Genomic DNA, 12,173 nt, shown 5'->3' on the forward strand with positions numbered 1-12,173 from the left:
GTCCGACAACAGGCTGTCAGAGGAATGAGATCAAATCATTCTCCATCTGTCCCACATCATCTATTCTTGGAAGATTTCTGAACTGTATGAGTCTATTTTTTAAGAGGTTTCTCCTAAACCTCAAAAAAGTATCTCAAAATGAACTTAGATTCTCTTCTTCCCAAACCAGGCCTCTTGGGGCTCTTTGCATCGGGCGTTCTCTCAGCACCTCCTAACCTGCCTCCCATCCTTATTTCTCAGATCTCTGAGGCTCCAGGGTGGCCTCGTTGGGACACGGTTCATTGGGCATCCATTTAGTTTCACCACATGAACTAGGATCATTCTTAGTCGCAGAAAATATGACTACATCCCTATGCCATAAAATCATAAGTGCCCCATCCCCATCCAATGTCCTAGTGCACAGAGCTCTCAAATAGGGCACTAGCGTGTCTTTGAAAGGACTTGCAGTAATGTTTACTTACCACTCATTCTCCTACGGTCATCTGTGAACATTTACCCCACAACAGTGTTAAGCACTAATGGGCAAAGTAAGATGTTGGTGTAAATGACTCTTGAAATAGAGATGGCAGAATTCTACACAGCTGGCACTTTTCTGTGAATTTCGAAAAGATTGCCTTCATTTTGTTCTACCTGAAGGTGGTTCTGATAGCTTCCTGGACCACATATTGCCTACCACGAAGCAGACTCTTAGTGGATCTATGAGCATATTGGCCTTGCCTCTAAGCCTTGCCAAATCCCCTGACCCCACATCCCCTTCTTTATCACCCAGATCACAGCCTCATTTCTCCTTTCCTTCCCTTTCTTGGGGTAATTCGATGAGGTCTCATCTAAATTCCTCTCTGCCTCCGGGCCTTACCCCTGACCTCCAATCACCCACAAGGAGCTAACCTGTCCTCTGAGGTCATGCCTACAACCCTACTTCTGGTCATTATTACCCAGGCTACTGAGTACTGCCCCAGAAAGTCATGCTTGTTAAAAATAAACAAGAACAACAACAAAACTTGCTAAATATGTAGGTGTGGTCTCCACACTGGGGGTTTCCTAGACCCAGCCAGAAGTTCTGGTACCTGTTTCCTACTCTTGCCATTCCAGGTGCTCACCACATTCACCTCCTTCCACCTCGCTTGGGCTGAGCAGGCAACCTGACTCCAATGTCGGCAGTCACAAGGTCACTCTTCTGAGTCCGTCCTCCCCCTGCTATCTCACCTTACCACTGGCCTTCTCCACATGGAGGGTTCCTGAGTCAAGCCCTAAGGGGACAGCCCCAGAGCACCCTGGAGGATGTAGCCTGGAGGTCCTTTGTTTAAAAGATTGTAAAAGCTCAGCTCTTTTTAGCTTGGGTAAGATGAAACTGCTCTAGGGTTAACTATCCCTCACTAGAGACGGCAACATCAGCCTTAAAAAGTTGTAAGAGAAGACTGCAAAAAACAACACATGGGAAAATTTCAACATGGAACCTATAGTTGAATAAGCACTTGATTAATATTAGCTGTTATTATGAATTAGTGCTCAGCAAACATTTGTGGAAAGAAAGCTAAGCCCAGAGCCCCAGCTCCCTCCCTACCCCAGAAATTCCTTTAATCTCTGTATCTGGAGGCCCCTCCCCACCAGTAGCATCCGGGAACCCTCTGTGCCAGAGCTCAGCCCCTCTCCAACCACCCACTGGGAACGAATTCCTGCTTCCACCCACCCAGTGGTGTGAGGAGGGAGGGGCCCTTCTGGCTTCAGATCCTCTGGCGCTCTGGAATTCAGGACTGTTTCTGGTGCTCACAGTTCAGGCATTTCTTGTTGGCTCTGTTGCTTCATTACTCACTGTTGTTTACCCCAAACCTCCCTTGGCCAGGCCACCAACTGGGAAATGCCTATCCTGTGTGGCCCTCAGACTTATTACTGAACATTTTTAACCCTAAAGGTGATATTGCTGATGAAGAATGTGTCCAGGAGCTCAATCCCCAACAAGTCCCCTTCTCGGGAAGGGATTCCCTTTCTGGGGCATCCCCAGAAATCCCCTTCCTTAGGGGATTTACTAACCCTCACCCCCACCAGCTCCCACCTTCCACACCTGTTCACAGGACACATGGACTTTTTCTTGGCAAGTAGAACAGTGTTTCAACTACTGTTTAAACTTCTTATGTTCTCACTTCTCTGTAAAGATGGGAAGGATAATAGTGCCTTCTTTGTAGTTTGGTCAATGAGGATTAAATGAACTAATTTCTGTAAAGTGCTTAAAGTAGTGGCTGGCCCATAACAAGTATTGTGTAAGTGTTAGAAGGGCATAGCTGTTGTTATTCTTTAGAAAGCATCCTGATGGATGAGCTGTAGTCCTCCTTTGCTCTGGGTAGCCTGCAATTATACCAGATTCCTGAAGAAAGTACCAGTCCCTGCCACTCCGGTATCATTCTGGGAAGATTAAAGAGTGAAATGGTGAAAGACAATAAAGAGACTAGACAGGGATGTCATCATCATCCTCTTCCAGCCTCCAGTGCCACTAGGTGCCACCAAGTTGAGGCAGTAGTGGTCCCATCTCCGGCCATCTCCAGGATGCCCAGGGCCACTGCCCAGCCTGCCAGCCACTGTGGCAGCAACGCTACCTTCCTTGAGCAGGTGACACAACCTCTTTAACACAACCACTGCTCACCCTTCCACACCTGGGGCCCTTCCCCAGGTGTGCAGTGCGGCGCTGTCACCTCCCATCTGCCTGCCCTCTTCCCTGTGACCTGGGACAGGAGTGCAGGGATAACAAACATTAAAAAAAACTTCTAGAACCTTATGGATTTCTGCAGTTTCAGGCTTGATCTAAAGTTGCCAGCTCCCTTCCATCATGACAGGAGGAAAACCCACTGAATTCCTACCCTGGGCAATTAGTGGACCCAGTTGGTCTCCCACAACCTTCCTCCACCCCTGCCTGTCCCTTCCCGAAACAGGCCTAATCTTTCCTGCCAGAGGTTCTGCTGCCCATCGCTCAAGATGGAAGAGCCACTCACGGCATGACCATGGACATTCCCCGGTCTCAAGTGAGTATTTCTATCTTTGAAAGCTTCTAGATCCAAAGTCCGTTTACCTGCCTTCAACTCCTTTTAGGTGAGTGCCACGGGATGTTGAAAAACCTAACATAAAAAGGCTCCTCGGTCAGAACCAGTTCTTCTGGTTGTCCTGGGAAGGTCACACATGATGCCCCACCAATCCAAGGGGTTCCTCCAGACCTTCTCCCATAGTTAAATGAGATAGTATTATGCATACAATCTTATTAGCTTTTTCTACTTAAAAATGTGTTGTAGATATCTTCACATGCTGTTGTGGATTGAACCATGTCCCCTTAAAAGTCACATGTTTCAGGCCTACCTCCCAGTGCCGCAAAAAGTGACCCTATTTGGAAGCACATTTATTGTTGATGTAAATAGTTGTAATGAGCTCACACAGGAGTAGGTTAGACCTTAATCCATTATGACTGTGTCTTTTTAAGAGATGAAGAGAGGTGCTCAAGGAGAAGGCCACATGAAGACAGAGGAAGACACTGAAATGATTTTGCAAGCCAAGGAACTCCAGGGATTGCAGGCCACCGCCAGATGCCACAAGAGGCCTCGACTGATGCTCCCCAGCAGGTTTCAGAGACAGCGTGGCCTTGCAACACCTTGGTTTCAGACGTCCAGCCTCCAGAACTGGGAGAGAATACAGTTCTGTTGTTTGAAGCTACTTGGTTTGTAGAGCTTTGTCACAACAGTCCCAGAAACTAACACACATGTTAACAAATACAAACTACATCCTCCGTAGTGGTTGTCTAGTACCAAATTGTATAATCACACCATAGTTTATTTAAACAGTCCACTGTTCCTGAGTCCTTAGTTTCTACAAGTACCCTCTTTAGACCAAAGTGCAGTGCACATCCAGACACACACACACACATATAGATAGACGTGTGCATCAGTACATGGATGTACACATCCGGGTATATGGGAATATATCTGAACCCAACTTTCTCTTTATATCCTTGGACCTATTACTAGAAGTGAAATTAGTTATATACCTTTCAAGGCTTTTGAAAATTTAGACCAATTCACCAAAAATGGACATGTAAAAATTTATAAAAGAAAAATATTTTAACCAAATAAATTGCCTATTTCCAAAAAACAAGCAATTTAGGAATAAAAATACAACTTTTATCTGAAAACATCCCCAATTTATAAAATCTGACTTTCGAGCTATCTACACATTTCTATGCCATAGGAAGAAATGTATTTTATTTATTTTTATTTTTTATTTAATCTTTAGTGTATTTTTTACTTCCAGCCAAGATAGAGGCATGGGTAGGTACATTTTGCCTCCTTGCTCAACCAAAAGGAGGACAACAACAAATTTAAAAACAAAAGAATGACCAGAACTTTCAGAAAATCAAACTGTATGGAAGTCCGACAAACAAGGAGTTAAAGAAGAAACACTCATCCAGACCAGTAGGACAGGCAGAGAACAGCAGTCGAGGTGGAGAGGACTCTAAGCAAGGTGGCAGCTGGTGGAGCAGTCAGTCCCATATTTGCGTGCAGATATCCGAGAAGAAGAACTGGGGAGTGAGACAGACCACACAACCTGAGCTTCCAGTGTGGGGAAATCAAGCTTCAAAACCTCTAGCTGAAAAAACCTATGGGGGATGAGGCAGTAGGAGAAACTCTCAGACCTACAGGAGAGTTTGTTGGAGAGACCCACAGGATGGTAGAACACACACAAATCCACCCACCTGGGAATCAACACCAGAAGGGCCCAATTTGCTTGCAAAAAGTGAGGGAAGTGACTGAAAGCTGGCTGAAAGCTGAGCAAGTGGCATTGTTTCCTCTCTGACCCCTCCTCCAGTACAGTGCCTCCATGCAGCTATGTGGGTTACCCCACCCTGGCAAATACCTTAGGCCTCACCCCTTCCTACTTAACAGGTATGCCGAGACAAAAAAATATGGCCCAAATGAAAGAACAGATCGAAGCTCCAGAAGAAACAAAACTAAGCAATTGAGAGATAGCCAACATATCAGATGCAGAGTTCAAAACACTGGTAATCAGGATGATCACAGAAATGGTTAAGTATGATCAAAAAATAGAAAAAAAAGTGGAGGCTATGAAAAGTGAAATAAAGGAAATCAACAGTGATGGGAAGGAAAACAGGGACTCAAATCAATGGTTTGGAGCAGAAGGAAGAAATAAACGTTCAATCAGAACAGAATAAAGAAACAAGAATTCAAAAAAATGAGAACAGGCTTAGGAACCTCCAGGACAACTTTAAACATTCCAATATTCGAATCATAGGTGTGGCAGAAGGACAAGAGGAAGAGCAAGAAATTGAAAACTTATTTGAAAACACAATAAAGGAGAACTTCCCCAATCTGGCAAAGGAAATAGACTTCCAGGAAGTCCAGGAAGCTCAGAGTCCCAAAGAAGTTGGACCCAAGGAAGCACACACCAAGGCACATCATAATTACATTAACCAAAATTCAAGATAAGGAGAGAATCTTAAAAGCAGCAAGAGAAAAGGAGACAGTTACCAAAAAAGGAGTTCTCATAAGACTCTCAGCTGATTTCTCAAAAGAAATCTTGCAGGCAAGAAGGGGCTGGAAAGAAGTATTACAAGTCATGAAAGGCAAAGCCCCACACATGATTACCCTATCCAGCAGTTATCACTTAGAATGGAAGGGCAGATAAAGTGCTTCCCCGATAGGGTCAAGTTAAAGGAGTTCATCATCACCAAGCTCTCATTATATGAAATGTTAAAGGCACTTATCTAAGAAAAATAAGAAGATTAAAAATGCAAACAGTAAAATGACGACAAACTCGCAACTTCAACAACCAAACCTAAAAAAGCAAAAACAAAAATGAACTAAGCAAACAATAGAACAGGAACAGATGAACAGAAATGGAGTTCACCTGGACAGTTATCCGCAAAGAGGGGGAGGGAGAAGAATGGAGGAAGAGGTACAGGGAATAAGAAGCATAAGTGGTAGGTACAAAATAGATAGGAGGAGGTTAAGATTAGTATGGGAAATGGAGAAGCCAATGAATTTATATGTATGACCCATGGACATGAACCAAGGTGGCAGAATGATGGGGTGGGTACAGGGCAGAGGGGAATAAAGGGGAGAAAAAATGGGACAACTGTAATAGCATAATCAGTAAAATATATTTTTAAAAAATCTTTAGTGTATTTTTTCCATTATCATTTAGTCCCCTTGTATCTCCCTTCCCCGCAATTATTTCTGTCTTAAAAATTAGACCCTATGTGAATTCAGAGGTAAAAGAGGAAGAAACTGGGAAAAGGAGAAACAAAGTTTCAATTACATTACTGGGAATTATACTGAATAGTGAGTGGTTTAAGTGGGTCAGCAAGCACTGTCTTTTTCAAATGAAGAAGATAGTTGAGGTGTTTGGTGGGGAAGGGAGACAGTTTCCCCCAACTGTAGTTCGCATGGGAGCCATGAGGACGGTGGGCCTTTGGGTGGGGAAAGGTGGGTTGGATTCAGAAGGAAGCATTTGAATCAAGTGCTCAGGACCCAGGTGAGGGCCAACAATTCAAGGCGAAGGACAGAGTCCTGACCTCTCCTGAGGTTTGAGGCAGGTGATGAGTGGGAGCAGAGCTTGCTCAAGACAACTTTGACGCTTTAGTGGTTTGCTTGTGGCTGGCCCAAGGCTGACGGAAGGTGAAAGAAATTCCCTGGTGCATTTTTTCCGTCCATTTATTGTTAAAAGTTTTGTGTTTTTGGTTTTTTTTTTACAAAAGAAAAATCATGAGTCTCACAGATTTTAAAAGGATTTCATGTTAAGGATTTTATTCAACAAATGAAGGAACCAGGCAGCTATTTCCACTCATTTAAAAGAGAATTTTTTTCTTTTTCTTAACATATTTTACTGATTATGCTATTACAGTTGTCCCAACCAACTGTTGGTTTCCTTTATTTCACTTTTCATAGCCTCCACTTTTTTTTCTATTTTTTTATCATACTTAACCATTTCTGTGATCATCCTGATTACCAGTGTTTTGAACTCTGCATCTGATATGTTGGCTATCTCTCAATTGCTTAGTTTTGTTTCTTCTGGAGCTTCGATCTGTTCTTTCATTTGGGCCATATTTTTTTGTCTTGGCATACCTGTTAAGTAGGAAGGGGTGGGGCCTAAGGTATTTGCCAGGGTGGGGTAACCCACATAGCTGCATGGAGGCACTGTACTGGAGGAGGGGTCAGAGAGGAAACAATGCCACCTGCTCAGCTTTCAGCCAGCTTTCAGTCACTTCCCTCACTTTTTGCAAGCAAATTGGGCCCTTCTGGTGTTGATTCCCAGGTGGGTGGATTTGTGTGTGTTCTACAATCCTGTGGGTCTCTCCAACAAACTCTCCTGTAGGTCTGAGAGTTTCTCCTACTGCCTCATCCCCCATAGGTTTTTTCAGCTAGAGGTTTTGAAGCTTGATTTCCCCACACTGGAAGCTCGGTCTGTGTGGTCTGTCTCACTCTCCAGTTCTTCTTCTCGGATATCTGCACGCAAATATGGGACTGACTGCTCCATCAGCTGCCACCTTGCTTAGAGTCCTCTCCACCTCGACTGCTGTTCTCTGCCTGTTCTGCTGGTCTGGATGAGTGTTTCTTCTTTAACTCCTTGTTTGTCGGACTTCCATACAGTTTGATTTTCTGAAAGTTCTGGTCATTCTTTTGTTTTGTTGTTGTCATCCTTTTGGTTGTGTGAAGAGGCAAAATGTATCTACCTATGCATCCATCTTGGCAAGAATAAAAGAAAATCTTAAGAGCGGACGCACTTAGAGATCAAGAATATTGAAATGAATGTGCAAATGAAGACAATACTGTTTCTTTCTGGTGACAATAAGAAAAGTCAATTGAATCTTTTCTGAACAGGACAGAAATTGCATGTCTATAAACAAGAACTGGTTTGCATTGCTATCAGTAGTGTTCTGGGTTGGAGAGTGTCCACCAAAAATTCGTGTCCATCTGGGAACAGGACTTTGTTAGGAACTAGGGTCTTTGCAGATGTAATCAAGTTAAGATGATGTCATCCTGGATAAAGATGTGCCCTAAGGCCATTATGACTGCAATCCCTACAAGAGGGAAATTTAAACAGAAACAGAGAGGCAGAGATTGGGCAAATGTGTCTTTGAGGCTAAGAACACGAACCTTACCTGCAACTACCAGAAGCTGAAGGAGATGGGGAAGCATTCTCTCCTGGAGGCTTCAGAAAGGGAATGTTTCTGTTGACATCTTGATTTCAGACAGCCTCCAACTTTGAGAGACAATAAATTTCTGTTGTTCTAAGCCACTGAATTTGTGGCACTTAGTAATTGCAGCCCTAGAAACCCAAAGCAGTTACCTACAACTTACTGAGATAGAACTGGCTCGAAGAGAAGGAGAGGCTAGAATCAGACAACTAGAAGGCTTTGCCGAAGGTAAACAATGCAAAGCACAGACTTTTCCTGCATTGCATTAGACCATCCTATCTCCCTCATCCAGAGGATGGGCTGGTTTTCATCTACCGAGTTTGTATTGACACCTTATGTGTCATTTCATCACTGTAATTCAATTTACATGGATACAGGACCTCGATGAACCCCCATTTATAACATTTTGTTTAACAGGAACATGATTCTGTTCTAAACAACTGACAAACAGCATTTAATTTTATTTTTAAAAAATATTTATTTGGTCATAAACTAAAGGGGGGAATGGTGGGGGCAGGGTGGAGGGGAATGAAGGGGGGAAATAGAATAACTGTAATAGCATAATAAAATATATTTAAAAATATATATATATATATATATATATATATATATATATATTTTTTGTAGAGAGAGGGAAGGGAGGGAGAAAGAAGGAGAGAAACACCCATGTGAGAGAGAAACATCTACTGGTTGCCCCTCATATGTGACTCACTAGAGACCAAACCTGTAACCTAGGCAGGGGCCTTACGTGAAAATCGAACCAGTGACCTTTTGGTTTTTGGGACAGCACCCAAACAATGGAGCCACACCGGTCACAGTGACAAACAGCATTTCAACACACATTTCATTCATAACCTGAAGACTGCCTATTTTAATATTTGGGTTTTACATTCGAGAAAATCGGTGTAAACGAGATGCACAAAATAACTCTTGCTTCTCTGAGATTCATTGCTAGGTGATTTCATGTTAAGCACTTTTTCTAATGACTGTGTTTAAAGCTAGAGCTTTTTAAAAAAGATTTTATTTATTTATTCATTTATTTATTTTCAGAGAGGAGAGAGGGAGGAAGCAAGGGAAAGAAACATCAATGTGTGAGCGTCACATCAGTCAGTTGCCCCTTGCATGCCCCCAGCTGGGGACCTGGCCTGCAACCCAGGCATGTGCCCTACTGGGAATTGAACCAGGGACTCAGTTCACAGGCCGGCACTCAGTCCACTGAGCCACACCAGCCAGAGCATTAAGCGCTTCTTATGGAAGTATTTGGTGGGAGAGGATGGCAGAATACGATGACAAGTGTGTATAGTTTGGTGAAATGCCTGCGCCTTTTCCCTCCTCCCTTCCTTCCCCAGGTGCATCACCTTTGCCCTTCTCTCTCCTAAGCTCCGTGGGCCCATCTTCTGCCTCTGTAACTTGTTTCCTGAGCATACGAAGCCCAGCTGGCTCACTTCTGCTATCTCTGTAACATTCTAAAATAAATTTTATCTTATAATTTTTTTAAAATATATAAAAATAGACACCAGGGACCATCTTCTGTCTGTAGAGGTTAGTATTTGTCCTTGACTCTGTATGGGTGGCATTAAACTGTTGTCGGAAAAGAGGATTTAAATCTTCCCAGATGCCATGACGTGAAATGTGTTGGGGTTCAGCCGAACACACGATACTTGGAAATCAAAGGTGGCCTCTACCTTCTAAGTGCCAGGGACACCTGAGCGTGCACACCAGCCACCACGGCCTTCATCATTCTGCAAGTGAGGGACCAAGGGTGCGCGCTGAAACCTCTCATTTCGACCACCTTGGTTTTCACTCTGAGTAGTTCAAAATGGCCTCACATGTTTTCGGCAAAGTCACATATGGATCCATGCCAAAAAGATAGGTTTTTTTTCCCCAGTATATTGGAGTTCCAAAAATGTTGTGGAAGCATGACAGAAATCTTGATTTAAATGATGTTTTAGTCAAAATATTTTAAGAGCCCTTTTCATATTGCTTATATATTTGTATTTTTTCCTGCAAAGGAGAATTTTCTGTGGCAGACAGGATTGGACAGAATGTCAAGAATCTACAAAGTGCTGAAGGTTTTCTCCGATTCAGCTTTTTTTCATCAGCATGATTAAACACAACAAAAGCCAACCTTTCATGGGGGAGAAACTCCTGCGAAAATTTGCATTCTGCCAGCTGCCAAAGTTTCCTTTGGAGAAGAATCTAAGAAAAAATAATTAGGTTGTTGTTTTAAACCCGGGCCAGTTGTTCAATCAAAAAATGCTTAGCTGAATTAATTAGCTTAGGACACCAAATTTCAAGTTTCGCAAAAAAAATTTGATTTAACGCTACTCTTTTTTTTCTATGACTTATGATAAATAAACCAATGAAGAAAATCGAGCCTAGTAATCTGACTAAGCACAATGGCACAAGATACTGGTAGAAATGTGGTTTGCTCAGTTCTTGGAGACCATCATGAAAGCTGATGACAGGGAAGAAGCCGTGTGAAAATTCTTCAAAGTAAATTGGCTAAATAGGAGAAAAGTATTAATGGGGTTGTACCCTGTGCTAGTCCAAAAGCACTGGGCTTTCAGACATTGAGTGAAAAATCAAAGGGAAATACTCATTGCTGGAACTCACTTTGCCACGCCTCGTCAGCAGTACCTTTCAGAACTCTGCCTGAGAACTGATAAGAAGAACCTTAACTCATGGTAATCAATTATATGGAAGGCTATGCACCCACCCTCAGATGATTCCGCTTAGCTCTGCATGAAGATCTGAACGCCGATGAGAAGGTTCTGCTGCCCGGAGGTTTGTTGATTGGCAAAGGGAAATAAACATCTTCACCTGTGGCAAGAGGCCGGCATCCCATTTTTGGAAACTAGAAAAAGACATACAGCTGTAAACTTCTTCAAATGATCTCTTTCAGCAAAGTCTAACATATTCAACAAATTTACATTTGAAAGTTTAAATATATACTTCCCCTTATTAAAACATTGAGAGTCCAAATTAAGCCATGGATGCTGGGAATCCTTGCTCACATTGTCTTTTTATACATTTTTTAAAAATTAAAACTTTCAAAGACAAGGTTCTTGAAAAGAAATGTGTACATGGTATATGTATAGGCTGAATTTAGTAACTATTTTCTAGATGTCACGGCTGAAAAATCTCATTTCAGAGCTTATCAAGAAATTCCTTTCCCCCTAATATTCAATCTATGTGGAGAGAACATCTCCAAAAAGAAATTTTACAGTTCAGGCTTTTGCCGAAGAGACTTCCAGAAAATCATGCAGAAGCCCTTGTAGAAGGGCCTGCTGAGCATAGTAGCTGTTGATGCTTACGCCTTCCGTAAGGTAAGCAGGTTCTTCTTTTGGGTGCGCAGCCTCTGCCCTGGGGAAACCAGCATTGGAGGTGGGCTGCAATGGACTTCAGCTCATCAGCACAGCTCAAGGTCCCGGACACATCATTGGTCCAGGATACTATGATGGAAGCTGGCCGATCACGTGACCCTCAGAATTCTCAGAGAATGCAGACAAACCCACTCCTATTGGTTGTGAAGGAGGAAATACTAGATGATTTTGACTTCTGCAGGTTCTCAGGGGGGACTGGCCTCACGATAAAACTCTCCATAAAAAAGGTAGGCACAGCCAGGGTCTGTCTCTACATCTCTTAACTCAGTAATTGCACCAAGCTTCTGGGGAACCTGCCCACCTCCAGACTTCCGTCACAGTTGGATTTCTAATTACTTGCCATGTAAGGAATTTTTGCTGAATCTGAAATCGGTATCAGGAAGTGAGTGCAGCAAATCAAAAAACCCTAAAATGCTGACCTACCTGGAGAACAGTGAGGACAGTTTTAGCCCAGTTATGAAAGTGGCAATTCTTGCCACATGCTTGCAAAATGGTTAATTAAGCAATCTGCAATTACATCTTAGAAATTAGGCCACATATTCACCAAGATAGCATTAGGGGACTTGGTGGGAAATGTCTGAAATGTGCTGGCCAGT

The sequence above is a fragment of the Artibeus jamaicensis genome, unplaced genomic scaffold (genome assembly GCF_021234435.1).
Source record: "Artibeus jamaicensis isolate MK-2021 breed Jamaican fruit bat unplaced genomic scaffold, CSHL_Jam_final scaffold_369, whole genome shotgun sequence".
In the NCBI taxonomy this organism is placed as follows: domain Eukaryota; kingdom Metazoa; phylum Chordata; class Mammalia; order Chiroptera; family Phyllostomidae; genus Artibeus; species Artibeus jamaicensis.